This window comes from Crocuta crocuta, unplaced genomic scaffold (genome assembly GCF_008692635.1).
Source record: "Crocuta crocuta isolate KB4526 unplaced genomic scaffold, BGI_CrCroc_1.0 scaffold177, whole genome shotgun sequence".
NCBI classification, from domain to species: domain Eukaryota; kingdom Metazoa; phylum Chordata; class Mammalia; order Carnivora; family Hyaenidae; genus Crocuta; species Crocuta crocuta.
The window spans coordinates 548,546-563,298 of record NW_027531880.1 but is presented as its reverse complement, the minus strand read 5'-3'; positions in this window follow the sequence as shown (position 1 = coordinate 563,298).

Genomic DNA, 14,753 nt, shown 5'->3' with positions numbered 1-14,753 from the left:
ATCAGGGAATAAAACATGATAGAGAAGAGGTGGCTAATTGGGATGGTTAAAAAGACAAAACATTTAAGCAAAACCTGAGTGGAGTAGGAAACCAGTCTGAAGAAATCAAGGGAAAGACTGAATTCTAGACAGAGGGAAGAGCAAGTTCAAAAGCCCTGAGATAGGAAAAGTATTGTGGGTTTGAAGAACATCAAGATGGTTGGTTTATGAGTGGATGAGCAAGGAGAAGAATGAGAGAAGACAGAATTGGAAAGATAGGGCTAGATCTTGTAGGGCCTTGGCATACATGATAAGGGTTTTGGCTATTGTCTGAAGAATATGGCAAACCATTGTAGGGTTTTGAGTAAGGGCAATAATGATGTCTAATTTACATTAATAAACAATGAACTATTCTGGATGTTCAGTTTGTGGAGTGCAAGATGACAAGAGTAGAAACAGGGATGTGGTGCAGAATGGAGACTACTGCAGTAGTCCAGGCAAGAGGTAATCCCAAAATCTGGAGTTAGATTAGAGTGGGAGTGAGAGAAAGAGGAGAATATACATGATATTAAGTCTGTTTTGGCCTGAGCAACTGGGTGTGAAGTGGTGAAATAAGGAAGAGTAGAGATGAACAGGTCTTTGGTGGTATTTGGAGGTAATTAAGAGTACTGTTCTAGACATGCATGTGGATACTGTGGATACGGAGTAAGAAAGTACATACTCAAGCCTGAAGATCAGGGGAAAAGTAGGAGTAAGAGATACTAATTTTGAAATCACAGCCACAGATATGGAGAAAATGGTAGAGAAAAGATCTACAGGTAGTCTAAGATTTCAACATTTAGAACTCAAGAAGAGGAGGAACCAGTAAAGCCGACTGACAGAGTGGATGGTGAAGCAATAGTAATACAGGGAAAGTGGGGTTCCCAATACCAAGACATGAAAAGGTTTTAAGTAGGATGACAGAGCAGTGGTTCAATAAAGAGACCAATAATTAATCAATCACTGGACTTGGCAATATGGAAATGGTTTTGATAAGTGCAATTCTTCCATGGAATGATGGGACCACAAGCCTGTTTGGAAAGTCAGAATTTGTTCAGTAAGGCTGCCATAATGATCAACTCTCAACTCTAAAGGACTTGTCAAACAGTAACGTGTCTTGTTGTTGTTCATGTTACCTGGTGACAGCTGTGGGTCAGCTATAATTCTTGTCCTTATAACTTCTAATTTTAAAACTCAGGCTGAAGGAAAGCTCCAATCTTGGGTTTGGAGTTATTGTAGCTTAGGGGAAGAGCAAGATATCTGGTGGCAACTTAGCATACCTCTTAAAGCTTTTTACTCAAATACAGCTTATATCATGTCTACTATGATTCTGTTGGGTAAACCAGCCACATGATCAAACTGATGGCTGAGGAAGCTATATTCTACCTGCAGAAGGCACTGCAGGTCATGTGGCAACCACTAGGGACACAATTTTTATAGAAAGGAGGAGCCAATTGTTGGGAACAATGGCAGTCTTCTACAAAGAGAGATCAAGATAAATTGTAAGGTAAATTAATAAAGATAAGACTTTTTTAAAAATCAGAAATTTTACTATAAAAAGAACAAGTAAATAGGGTAGTAGCTGTGAGAGCTGCTGCTGCTTTAAGATGTGTGTTATTTCATGATGTTTGTGTGTGATATACTGTTCTTAGAGAGGTGGAAGTGAAGAAAGAGAGTGATAGAATAACTACAGGGATAAAGTCTTTCAGGTGGAAGAAAACAGGATCCTCTGGATGTGGAAAGGTTGATCCCTAGGAAGAATTTTGGTGGAGGAAGAAAAGGTAGAGCTCATTGCACAGAAGCTGGGAACTGTGGCTTTATGAATTTTTCTGATTGCTTCTGTGTTCTTAAAGAAATAGACCATCATCCAAGAGTGAAGAAGTAAAAAGAGGTGTTGGAGATTTGAAATGTGAAAAGTTGTGAAATAATTACCTGAAATGAATAGAAAAATGAAGTAAGAACACTGTTCTACTTGGGGTCTAGGGTCATGGATTTAGGATGAGAATAGTCCAAGTGTTTGCATGTTTTTCATCATTACCATTCAGCTAGATACAGGTATGAGGTAGATGGAGAGCTGGAGGCATCTAGGACGGCTTCCACGATGGAGAGCAAGGGAGACAATAGAACTGATGGCTTATCCAATGGATTGATTTTTTTAAAAGGAAGATGGAGTGAAAACATGAAAAGAAGTATAAATAGTGAGTATATATTTTATGATCTGGAAGTTCTGGAGGATCAAAAAATGTTGAAGTAGATGCACTAGACAGAGTAAACTGGAATATTGGTGATGATGGTGAGTTGGATATTTGATGTGAGGATACTGGAAATGACAGTTAGTGATGACAGTCTGGGCTATGGACATGGGAATAGTTGGCTGAGATGGACTGAGATGATTACTGAGCTGATGACTGGTAGTGACATCAGACACTGAGAAACTAGGTATTTACTGGATCAAGTATGTGAAGATAGAAGTCACCAGGAGAGAGGAGGAGGATATCCATTAGGATATGGAAAGGATGGAAGCAAAGAGGTTATAAATAAATGCAACAAAGAAATGGTGAGTATTACCAGATGGCAAAAGCTTCTGAATCTCATGATGTGATTCTAACAGTCTTGCTTTTTCTTCTTTTGAGCTGTATTGGAGAAGGGTGTGTCCTTGATGGCTAGTTACAGATGTTTTTAAATGGTCTATCCAGTATCTTGGCACATGGAGGATGCAGGAAAGGCCCCAGGGTCTTACATGGGAATGGGTCCTTACCCTTGCTTCCATCTTGCCTCCAGGCTGCCAAAGCATGGAAGGCTCTGATGGATTGTGGACTGCTGTGAGAACACATGATGACTTTTTACAGTAAGTCAACAATAATAGAAGCCAGCACAAGCCCCAGGTGTGGGGAAATGGAGTGACAGGAGTGGTTAAACCATGCCATAACAGTGGTAGGGAGAGGAGGTCCCTCGTATATGTGGTAGGTGGAAGGAGAACACAAGTAAGGAAGGGGCATTGTCTTGTCACCCCAGGAAATGATCTGTAACAGTCTCTCCTCCATGACATGGGATGGTCATGGTCAGATGGTTTCCCTTCCCACCTCCTTGATCCTCACCTCCACATCCAGCTGAGTAAGATCATTTTGATTTCATGGTGAAGGTGTTTAAAATCTGAGTACTCATACATCTTATTGTTGGGTATTCGTAGAAAGCTGGAGTAGGGAAACTTTTTGATGGCATTGCTTTTAGTCCATTTTGTCACAGATCTCTGAGACAGAATTGATATCCCATAATTAGACATTTGGCTCTGCAAGATAACAACTGTTTAAATAACAGGTTCTCCAAAATATAGTCTTTTTCTAAAGCTTATTGTAATGTTTAGTTTCCTGAGCTTGGGTTTTTGAAGATGCTCCTCATTGGGGTTTTTTTTTTTTTTCTTAGACCATCAGAAGGTGACAGCTGACCTACACCCTTGACTATTTTTTCTGTTTCATAAGCTTTGTGCTTATGATAAGCTTTGTGTAACATTATGTTTGGATGATATCTGGGAAGTGGATCAGTTGAATGTGTAAGCGTTGGAACTCTGTAGAGTCCTATGATCTGAATTTGAACCTCAGATATGCCACTTGCTTGCTGTTNATACCCCAGCTTCTTTATCTGTTTAGTGGGGATTAATAATAGGTCTTTACTTACAGGACTATTAGAATTATATGAGATAAAGCATGCACAGTCTGAGTATAGTAGCTGGCATGTAGTAAGTGTTCAACAAGTCAGTGATAATAAAATTACTATAATCAACAGTATCATTATTATTATCAAAATCAAAGGTACAATTGTGAATTACCTTCCAGCAGATCATTTTAATCTCTGTTCTCTAAAAAAGCATTGAAAAGTCTATATTCCTATGTGATAGCCATATAAATTAAAACAAAAATTGGAGTTCTATCATGATATACTTCCTGGAAAAACTGGGTATGGAATCCCCTCTTAAGCATTTTAGGGAGTTTGACATATTGGCCAAGACTCTTACATAACAGAAGACCATGGGGAAGGGAAAGGGGAAAAAAGTTAGACTGGGAAGGAGGCAAACCATAAGGAACTCATAAATACTAAGAACAAACTGAGGGTGAATGGGGGTTGGGGGAGAAAGGAAAGTTAATGATGGGCATTGAGGAGGGCACTTGGGATGAGCACTGGGTGTTGTATGGAAACCACTTTGACAATAAATTATATTTTAAAAAAAGACTCTTACAGTTTCAAGTGACAGAAACCTAATTCATACCATTTTAAGGAAAAAAATATATATAACTGATTTTCAAATAAGCAGATATAGAGATAATAAAAGACACAGAAATCTCTCTTTTCCTCTTTCTCAAACTTTATTTCTCTCTCCTTTCATGTCTTAAGTCAGTCTCCATCTCTGCTCTTAATTAAGGACATAGCTATGGGCAATTCTAGAGTAATATCTTTGCACCTGGAAATCCCAGGAAGAAAGAGAGAACAATTTCTTAACCTTCAACTAATGAAAATCCCAGAGAAGGATTCTGATTGGTCCAGGCTGGGAAAGTCCAAGGTTGATGGGTAGTGAGCATTGACTGGCAGCTCAACTCAAATGGGTCAGCTGGGGGAAGGGTAGTTCTAAATAGTAGTGTGGAGTACTGCCAATAGGATAAGGTAAAAAGGTAAGGGGATAGGTACTTGGTTGGTCCAGACAGCTAATGTTCACTGCAACTGGAAACCCTAGAAACTTCAGGTTTTAAAAGATTCTTAAAACCTTGTCCAGCTCTGGTGTGATCTATAAACCACAGTGGTTAAAAGTGTAGGTATAAAGTCTGACTGCCTGGGTTTGAAATCTATCTCTGATGCATCTGAGATGTGTGACTTTGAGCAAGTTACTTAATCCCTTTAATGACTTAGTTTTCTTATATATGAAATGGAGATGACAGTGTGCTTTTAAGGATTAAATGACATAATGTGCAATATTTAGCACAGTGCTTGGTACACATTAAGTGTACAGGATATTTTATTATTAATACACCATCACATCACCATCATTACTATTTCGGTAAACTGGCCCAAAGTCCAGGCCCTTACCACTGCTTCTAAACTAGAACTTCCTTAATGAGACCCTTGACGTTCTTTCTTATTCAAATTGTCTAGCATCTGCTGGAGGGCAAGTAAGTCTGACAGCCCAAGACTCTCCCTTCATCCAGGGTCCCAGATGGCCTCATCTTACCCAGAGACCAGGAGCTAATCTGTCTTGTGTCGGAGGCCGGCTCCGGCAGGTCCAGGGGTCCCTGAAGGATGGGCAGTGTCGGGGAGAGAGAGAGTGAGAGAGCCCAGAGATCCTTTCTGATCACCAGGCAGGCATCCCCGTCCTGTCGGTTTTGGTGTCTTTATTTATAGGTCAAATGTTAACATGGCATCAGGAAATGGAATTTTTACAATGGATAGCTCTTTGTGATAAGATGTTTTTGGAAAATGTACAGAAACAGGTTTTACAGAAGTCTTGCAGAACTGCTCCAATTATAGTGAGTTGAGTAACTAAGAAAATAACAAGGTGTTCACATTTTAATAACGCTAAGATTAAGTCATAGGTTTGTAGATACTCTTATCCATCCTCATCAGAGCTGCCAGGGTAAGGGAAGGTGTTTGTGGAATGTAGGCCTTAGGGAAGGGGCTGCTATACACCATCAGTTAGCAAAGGTGTATGTAGTAACTTATCTTCTGCCCTTATCTGTTCCTTCTCTCTAAGTTAGGCTCTTTGTCTCTGGGCAAGACTTGATTTTCCAGTTGTATGCTTTATTGCACCGGAGAGCCAACCATACCTTTAAAGAGTTTAGCTCATTTCCAATACATGGAATAGCCTCTTCGAGTGCATTTACCTTTGTGTCTAGTTTTAGGATTTCTTGAATAGCTAGGCGTGAGACACATTTTTAGTTAGTTGATTTACATGTTGAGCTGTATGAACATCTTGGACTAACGCAACGGTAGAAACAGAATTGTAAATGTAAAGGTCAATCTTTTATGAGTAAGGGTCATTAGCCTGTTCATAGCTCAAGGGAAAGTATGGAGGGAAACAGGACCTTCTGGAGACACGATGTCTGTTCCCATAATCAAAAGAAGAAGTTCCCACAATAAGTTCCTTCACAAGGTGCAATCATCATACCAGGGCTGGAATAAGAGGACAAGTCCCTTCCGATATTGATCAACAAGGTACCTTAGGGGTCAGTGCTCAAGCAGAAATAATTGAGTGGGGGTGGATATCGGTCATCATCTGATTGGCAAGAGACCACGCAAACTTGCTTTATCCTCGCCAGGAGTTTTCTCGACTAGTGGGCTCAGAATGGCTCCCAAGAGTCTTGTGTGTTGGCTGAGTTGTTCTGTGGGAATGAAGCAGGGGACAATAAGATACAAGGCATCTCAAATAAACCACACCAAAATCAAGAGCTTATCTGAGAGTAAACAACTGAGGTTGAGTAACTTACCCAAATCTATCCAATCCATAAATTGAGGCAAGAATCAAACCTAGGTGAGCCAAGTCCAAAACCAACACTCTTTCTATGTTCCTCTCAATCATGGGTCTCCCAGTCCCATGCCTAACTTTTAAAGCCTTTTGTAACTGAGCTCCATCCTACTCAGCCATTCTCATTTTCTAATACTTCAAATAGGTTTTCATTTGAAATGTTTTGCCTTTCCTTGAGTGTATTCTCTTTTGTTGTAATGCTTTGTTTTTTGTTTTTTCTTTTCCTTCTCCTCTCCTGTCTATATTCTTTAAGACCCAAGGCAACCTTTTCTTTTCCACAAATCCCCCTCACGGGACTCCTGCCCTCACTGATCTACTTTGGTCACCAATGGCCTCGGTCATTGACACCAACTGACCAACACTTCTCAGTCCTTGGGATAGTCCACTATGTCATCTCCATCCCCAGCTGGTGAGCCCATCTCTGTGTTCCTCCCCCTACAGGCTTCACACAATGTTGGAAACCTGGTAAATTAAATTTCAGAGTGGATGGATCCTAGGACAAGCATAACAGTGAAGCTTAGTCTGCTGGAATCTCAGTGCTTCAGGTCTTCAATTTACATGCCAGGAAGGGATTGGTTAAGATGAGCCTAAGATTTTCAAACCCTAAGGAGGGTCTGAGAAGCTCACAATTGTACATTTCTTTTTAAACTCAATCAATCATTATAAAAAATATTATTGTCACTGGTAATGAATTTGATGTTGCAGTGCCATCCAGACTGCTCTGAGACCTGAGACTTGCTTTCAACCTGGTTTACACAGGGTCCTTTATTAGGACTCACAAAGGAAGTCTCAGGACCAAAAGATCAGGGACCACACCAGCCACTGTGATAAACTCTGAGAAATGCAAGGACTCACAGTTCTCAAAGGATGTTCACAACAGTTCCCTTTACCTTCCCCACAACATAGCAAAGTCGGAGGTACTGCAGTAGTAATGTCATCTTATTCATGCAAACTTAAAGGGCCCCTGTGATCACAGGAAATTATTGGAAAAACCAAGACTGGAATTAAATTTCTTCAGTCTGGATTGATGGCCACTGTCATAGAGAAAGGATAGACTTTGGAGGAAGTATTTCCTTTATTTCCCAGTTTCTACCCAGCCTGCCAGGGCATCTCTCCAACCTGAAATTAGTTCTCTGCTTCTCAGCCCTGAATAGCTTTCTGTCTAGCTGACAGCTGGTTGAAGGAGCTTCCTGGAAAGGCAGAGTACCTGGTGACAGTCATTGTCTCTTCACTTGCCCTGTGCTCCCCACCCAGGGCCCCTCAGCTACACACTCGTTAAAACACAAATGCTCCCAAATGTGCACATCTTCAGAACTCGTATACTACGAGTATAGTTTTGTTACTAAAACTGAGTCCAGGAAGCAGTCAGGTTTATACTACATTTTTCCTGAGAACAAGAAGAAAAAGAGTAAAAGGAAGAAAAAAAAAAGAAAGAGGATGGATTTTTTAAAAAGGCAATTCTTTGCTATCAGTAATGCCTTGCTGAACATGAGCTTTTTCCGGTTTTCATGGTCCTTGTGGTCACCTGACAAAGCTACTGTTCTCTCTCTGGACCACTTGTCCCCAAAGCACCTGCCTCACTGTGTTCTACTTCCCTTTTGAAAATCCCTATAATGCCCACCTCAGGCTGTAGACTTATGTCTTCTCCATGATTTCTTTTTTCATCTTTCCTGAAACTAGCCTAACTTCTCCTAAACAGCTTCTCAAATTTTGGAGTTCTGCCTTCTTCCCTTGCTTTGCAAGTACTCTCCTGCCTGAAGTCTTTTATATGGTTTTCCTGTCCCCAGAGTGCTAGACTGGCTTTTCTATTATTCCACTCAGGATTGACTATTACTACCTTTGTCTGAGTCTTCTAGGGGTGCTGCTTAGGCTGGGGAAACATTTCCTGTCCTGATTATCCCTTTGATCTCTACACATTGCCTTTCCCCTTCTCTAGCAAGAGTTGAAGAGAGAGAGAATGTGGCTGCATGGACTGTAATTCAGAGGAGTAGAAGAGAAAGAGTTTTGAAGTAGAATGAAGGAGATCTGGATTCCAGTCCCAAATCCTCTATAAAGAAACCATTCATTCATTCATTCATTCATCACTCACACACTCATTCATTCATCAAACACGTGCATGTGTACTTGAGATAACAGAGATGAATAAAGGACAGTTGAGCAGTTTAGCATAGAGATTGCTTATTGTCTTACACAGACAGACACATGAACAAGCAAAAAAGGCACTGTGGTAGTGTGGTGATTGACAGATGCAGGATGGATGGAACAATGTAAGAGGCCCCTTTCTTGCCTAGAGGGCTAGAGGAAACTTCTTGAGGAGGGACCACTGACCTAAGTCACAGAAACTATCTGGGAGAGTAGAAAGAAGCAGGCCATACTAGTTTTTGGAAGCCACCAAAACAAAGGCAGGCAGCTAGAAAGTGTGTGGCATAAGCCTGACAGGGGAAGATGGCTGCTCTTGGTGAAGATGGGCATGTGTGAGGATTTATTGCTGCTATGCCTGAGCAGAAGTGCTCAGAGATGATTTAGGGACAGATAATACAGTACTTCAAAGGCCACAGTGAGAAGGTTGGGATTTATCTTATAAGTGATAAGCCATTTCAAAATTTTAAAGGTATCAGGTATGCATTGTGATTTAAATTTTCTCTAGCATCAGTTTGAGGAATGGATTTGGAGGGAACCCAAGAGATGAACTGGGAGGCTGTGGCAGTAGTCCCTGTGGGGAGGGGATGGAATGTTGAGGAGTGTTTAAGAAGTGAAAGTAGCAGCACTTATTGGTTGATTCCATGGAAGGAAAAAAAAGGAAGACCCAGGCAGAGACAGAGACTCTGGTAGAACCCAGGGATGTGCATAAGGAGGAGGGGAGGCAGAGATGGGCAGAGTTAGTGGTCATTTAGTTTGGAAAGATTGAGTCAGGGATCTGGGGACTCCAGCTGGAGAGGTCCAGTGGGCAGTTGTGTGGATGCAAATCTGTTGAAGATGTAAGCAGAAAACACAGGCTGGAGATATAGATTTGGAACTCCTTACTTTAGAGTAGTAGTTCATGCCCTGAGAAAGCCTAAGCTCCCCTGGGGAGCCAAGGGCCCCACCAGGAGAGAGAGAAGCCCCCAAGGAGTCAGAGAATAAATAGCCACACAGTACCAGGAAAAGAAGAAGCCAAGGCAGTGGGCTGTCCCCAAACCAAGGACAGGAACATATTGAATGGAACTGAGAGCATCCAGTGATAAAAGGTATAAACATGCCTATGGGTGGTGGTAAGAATGTTGTTCCGAAGAGCTATCTTCAAGGAAGAGTAGCAGCAGGGATTTGATTTGGGCAAATTAAAGAATGAATAGTAGGTGTGGAAATGACTCCACAGTTAAGTGTGGACTATCCTTACAGACTTTTGGTTGAGAAAGGAAGGAGGGAGTTTAGTCAGGAGCTACATGGAATCAAAGGATCTATGAAGTCTCTATGAGATATTTATTCTGAGACAAGGCACTGAAGCTGATTTTAAGATGAAGAATGTTTGTGGGTCATCTGCATGAACTGTTGAAGAGTTCACCTCATACTTAATTCTGTTTTTATAATACTCCACTGATAAATGTTGTTTACAACTCAATGCTAGGAATTTGTTTCTTCTGAAAAAGTATGATCTCTTTCTTTCATCTAACAATAAAGTTGCAACACATTTTGTTCACCTCTTTACATTCCCTCCTAGGAAGCCCAGTGGCAAATTAAAGCTAGTTATAGTGAACAGCTAATTCTTGCTTCTCAGCATAAACTTTCCTCCTTTGCCTATATAGCTCTGGATTTCTTTTATACTTTATCTTATATTCACATGTGTATGAGTAGTTAAATGTTTTTTAAATGTTCAATATAATTTTATTGAGCAAATAAAACCTGAAAATGGTGATTTTCTTCATAAATTGCAGCACTTAAATTGTCATTAACATGTTCTCAGCATGTAGTTTTTGACCAAATGTGGAAATGTTTCTATAGTTAAACTTCAAATGCTAATCATTATGTAAATATGGTTTTATTTTTATTTATTTTTAAATGGTTTTATTTTAAGTCACTAAAAATCCTTTCTGAACATAGGATGGGTATAAATTACAAAAAAAAGAAATTGGAAGAGCCTTAACCTTTCTGGGTCTCAGGCTCCTCTGTCTGTGAAATGGTGGTAATAGTTCCTGCCAGCCTAGCTCCGGAGATAATGGATATAAAAGCAATTTGAAAAGGATAAAAGATTCTAAAAAGTCAAAGTAATATAAATCACATTATTTTTTAAATTCTTTATAATGTGTGGTATAAGTTGACTGGTTTATTATAAATGTGGGGCTGTGGTCTTAATAACTTCTGACTTTTGTAACTCTTTAAAGGTCCACAAATCTGGCTGATTTTTGGATGATGATTACAATTTGTTCTATAATCAGGCAAACAATTCACATACAGTTTCTCAGGTGCTTGAGGTAAGAGTGTGGTGATGTGCTGGAGTTCTCCAGAGAAACAGAACCAATGATATATAGAGATATATAGAAAAAGATTTATTAGAGGCATGGGCTCATGCAAATACAGAAGCTGAGAAATCCCATAATCTGCCGTCTGTAAACTGAGGGCCCAGGGAAGCTGGTGATGTCGTTCCAAGCCAAGCCTGGAGACCTGAGAACCAGGAACACCCATGTCAGTGGGCAGGAAAAGACGGATGTCTTTGCTCGAGGAGAGAGAAATTCATCCTTCTTTTACCTTTTTGTTTTATTTGGGCCCCTCCACAAATTGGATGATGCCCTCCTGCACTGGGGAGGACTATTTTCTTTACTTAGTCTACTGGTTCAAATGTTATTTTCTTTTGGAAATGCCCTCACAGACACGTCCAGAAATAATGTTTTCCCAGCTATCTGCGCATCCTTTAGCTCAGTCAAGTTGACACAGGAAATTAACCATCACAGGTGGCGAGTAGGTGGTTAAGAGGTTACCCGCCGTCCTTGTTACACCCTGGTGACAGGCCTATCTCATGGAGATTTTCCCAGCAGGTTTTGTGTTTGTCTTCTGACCCTGGAAATTGCATAGGTGGGCGATGCATGGAGGAGAAACAGTGCTGAGGCTGATGAAGAGCAGCGGCCTGCCTACAGACCTGGAAGAGGCCATTCCTGCCTTGCTGTGAGGTCTGCAGAGCTCTCAAAAGAGAACGGATGATGGATGGGAGTGGGGCTCCCTCCCCGCTTGGCCCGCTGGCTGGACCATCACTCACAGCCCCTGATGGACTGCCTCTTCTGCTCGGGCACGGCTTTGGGGTGGGTTATGGATGAGCTGCCGTAAGAACTATTTTTTCTAATTACATTTTTTAGCTTGGGACATGACTGTCCATGGGAGGTGGGAGGTGCCTGATTCTGGAGGAGGAGGTAGAGAAATAAAGTTAGAGGAGAGTGTGGGAGGTTTTTTCTTCTTCTCTGTATATGACTCTATTTAAGCAACTAAGAAAGATCTCCAAATCTTAGGAAGAGCTGTGGGTGATGCCATGGGTGCCCTTTGATGACCCTTTCCATATTCACTCACTTATTCACTTGTCAAATGCTCTCTGAATGACTGCAGTATGCAAGGCACTGTGTACAAGATGTTCCTTAGACAAAGTTTGTCACACTTTATTGTGCATTAAAGAGGGATCTTGTTAAAACTAGAATCTGGCTCAATGGGTCCAGCGAGAGGCTTGAAATTCTGCATTCCTTTTTTTTAAATTTCAAGTTTTTATTTAAATTCTAGTTTGTTAAACAACAACAATAACAGCAGCAACAGAATTTTTAAAAAGGTGGGGGGAAGCTGTTCACTATATGTATCTTAGGCCCTTGCTACTCAAAATGAGTGAACCAGCAGCATGGCAGACATGAGAACTTATTAGGAATGCAGAATCTCTGAAGGGACATATGCACCCCAATGTTTATAGCAGCACTATCAATAATAACCAAACTATGGAAAGAGCCCAAATGTGTACACACACACACACACACACACACACACAGAGAAATATTACTCAGCCATCAAAAAGAATGAAATCTTGCCATTTGCAATGAAATGGTTGGAGCTACAGCGAAATGAGTCAGTCAGAGAAAGACAAATACCATATTACTTCACTCATACGTGGAATTTAAGAAACAAAACAGATGAACATATGGGAAGGGGGAAAAAAGAGAGAGGGAAGCAAATCATAAGAGACTCTTAATGATAGAGAACAAGCTGCGGATTGTTGGAGGGAGGTGGGCAGAGGGGTGGGTGCATTAAGAAGGGAACTTGTGATGAGCACTGGGTGTTATACATGATAAATCACTAAATTTATATGTAAACTAACTAGAATTTAATTTTTAAAAAATATTTATTTATTTTTGAGAAATAGAGACAGAGGTGGAGGGGAGACACAGAATTTGAAGCAGGCTCCAGGCTCTGAGCTGTCAGCACAGAGCTTGTTGTGGGACTAGAATCCACAAACCACAAGATCATCACCTGAGCCAGTCAGAAGCTTAATTGACCAAGCTACTCAGCGACCCCCCCTTTATAAAAATATTAAATAGCAAAAATTCTGTTGCTGCTATTGTTGTTAACAAACTAGAATTTAAATAAAAACTTGAAATTTTTAAAAAAAGGAATGCAGAATTTCAAGCCTCTCCCTGGACCCATTGAATCAGATTCTAGTTGGGAGCTGATTAGGTTATGAGGGTGAAGCCTTCATGAATGGGATTAGTGCCCTTACAAAGGATACCCCCACAGAACTCCCTCACCGCTTCTGCCAAGTGAGAACTCAGCAAGAAGGCACCAGGTATGAACCAGAAAGTGGCTCTCACCAGACACTGAATCTGCTGGCACCTTGATCTTAGACTTTCAGCCTCCAAAACCATGAGAAGTAAATGTCTTATTTAAACCACCCAGTCTGTGGTGTTTTTTATAGCAGCCTGAATGGACAAGAATGAATAGAGGCACACTCATGGTTAGGTTAGTCCCCAGTGACAGTAGGATTTCTGGACAAGTAAGCTGCTAAGGAATTTGGACCTTATTCTTAAATGAGACACTATACCAGGATGGGAGAAACAAGATTGGATGCATGCACTTCCTTGTGGGAACTTTTAGGGGCGGGCTGGGCAGGGAGTCAGCTGGGAGGCCCTCAGTCTCTGGGGGTAGGTGAGAATGTGAGAGATAGGGTTGCTGGTGGGAGACAGAGGCAGAGGGAGGAGGGAGAGGGGGCAAAGGGAGGAGGAGACGGGGTAGAGGAAGGAGGAGCAGAGAAAGGAGTGAGAGGAGCAGAGGGAGGAGGGAGAGACAGGATTGCTGATGGATGGGAGGAAGAGGGGTGGAGGGAGGAGGAAGAGATCAGAGGGAGGAAGACTCTAAACCCACCCATGCTTCTGTCTCCATAGCTCTATCACTCACCTAGGAGGTATTGAGTTTTACATTTGCAATTTCTTCATGAAAATATGTCCTACTGCTGTCTTGAATATCAGCTTTTGGGGGCTGGGGAACCTCTTTTGTACCTGGCAAAGTAGCTTGTACCCAGCAGGTGCTCATTAAACATTTCTTGATGACAACATGTGAGGGAAGTGAAAAGGATGAATCATTCATGGTTCTATCCAACAGCCTATGGATTCCTTCTTTTAGCTTGTTCTTTCTCTTTGTTTGGTTTGAACATTTCTGAGTAGCAGGATTGAAAGGAGAGTGGCCCATAAGATGTGAAAACACCTTTAATGGATGATGAGGTAGTGCATTTCTTCCCCCAGGAGTATATTCTTTTTAAAAAGAAGAGGGGAGGGGAAAGCCACTGGGGCTTGCTCACCACCCCTGCCCCTGGTCTCGGGAGGTGGTCCTGAGAGCCGATAGGTGCTACAGAGTTCAGCCCCAGACTCCTGTCTCAGAGAGGAGAACAAAGGGACCTTAAAGCTTTCCCAGGGTTGTACAGCTGGTTAGTGGCAGAACTTCAGACACATTGTTTGCCCTGGAACAGGCTTGCATTGCTGGCATGGAGATGCTCCTCCAAATCCTGGGCTTATGGACAATGAGCACTGCTTTTGTACAAGTATGGGTCTTCTTTACAGGCTTTAAATCTCTTAGGAAGGAAAGAAATGAGGGCCTCATTAATGAGGCCTTTCTACATGTGATCAGAAATTCATTGCAGTAAACTCCAGTGGGCCTCTGCCCAAGGAAGTGTGCCTCAACACCTCCATTTTACGAGGAGGATCACTGAGGCTCAGAGAGGTAAAGTGACATACCC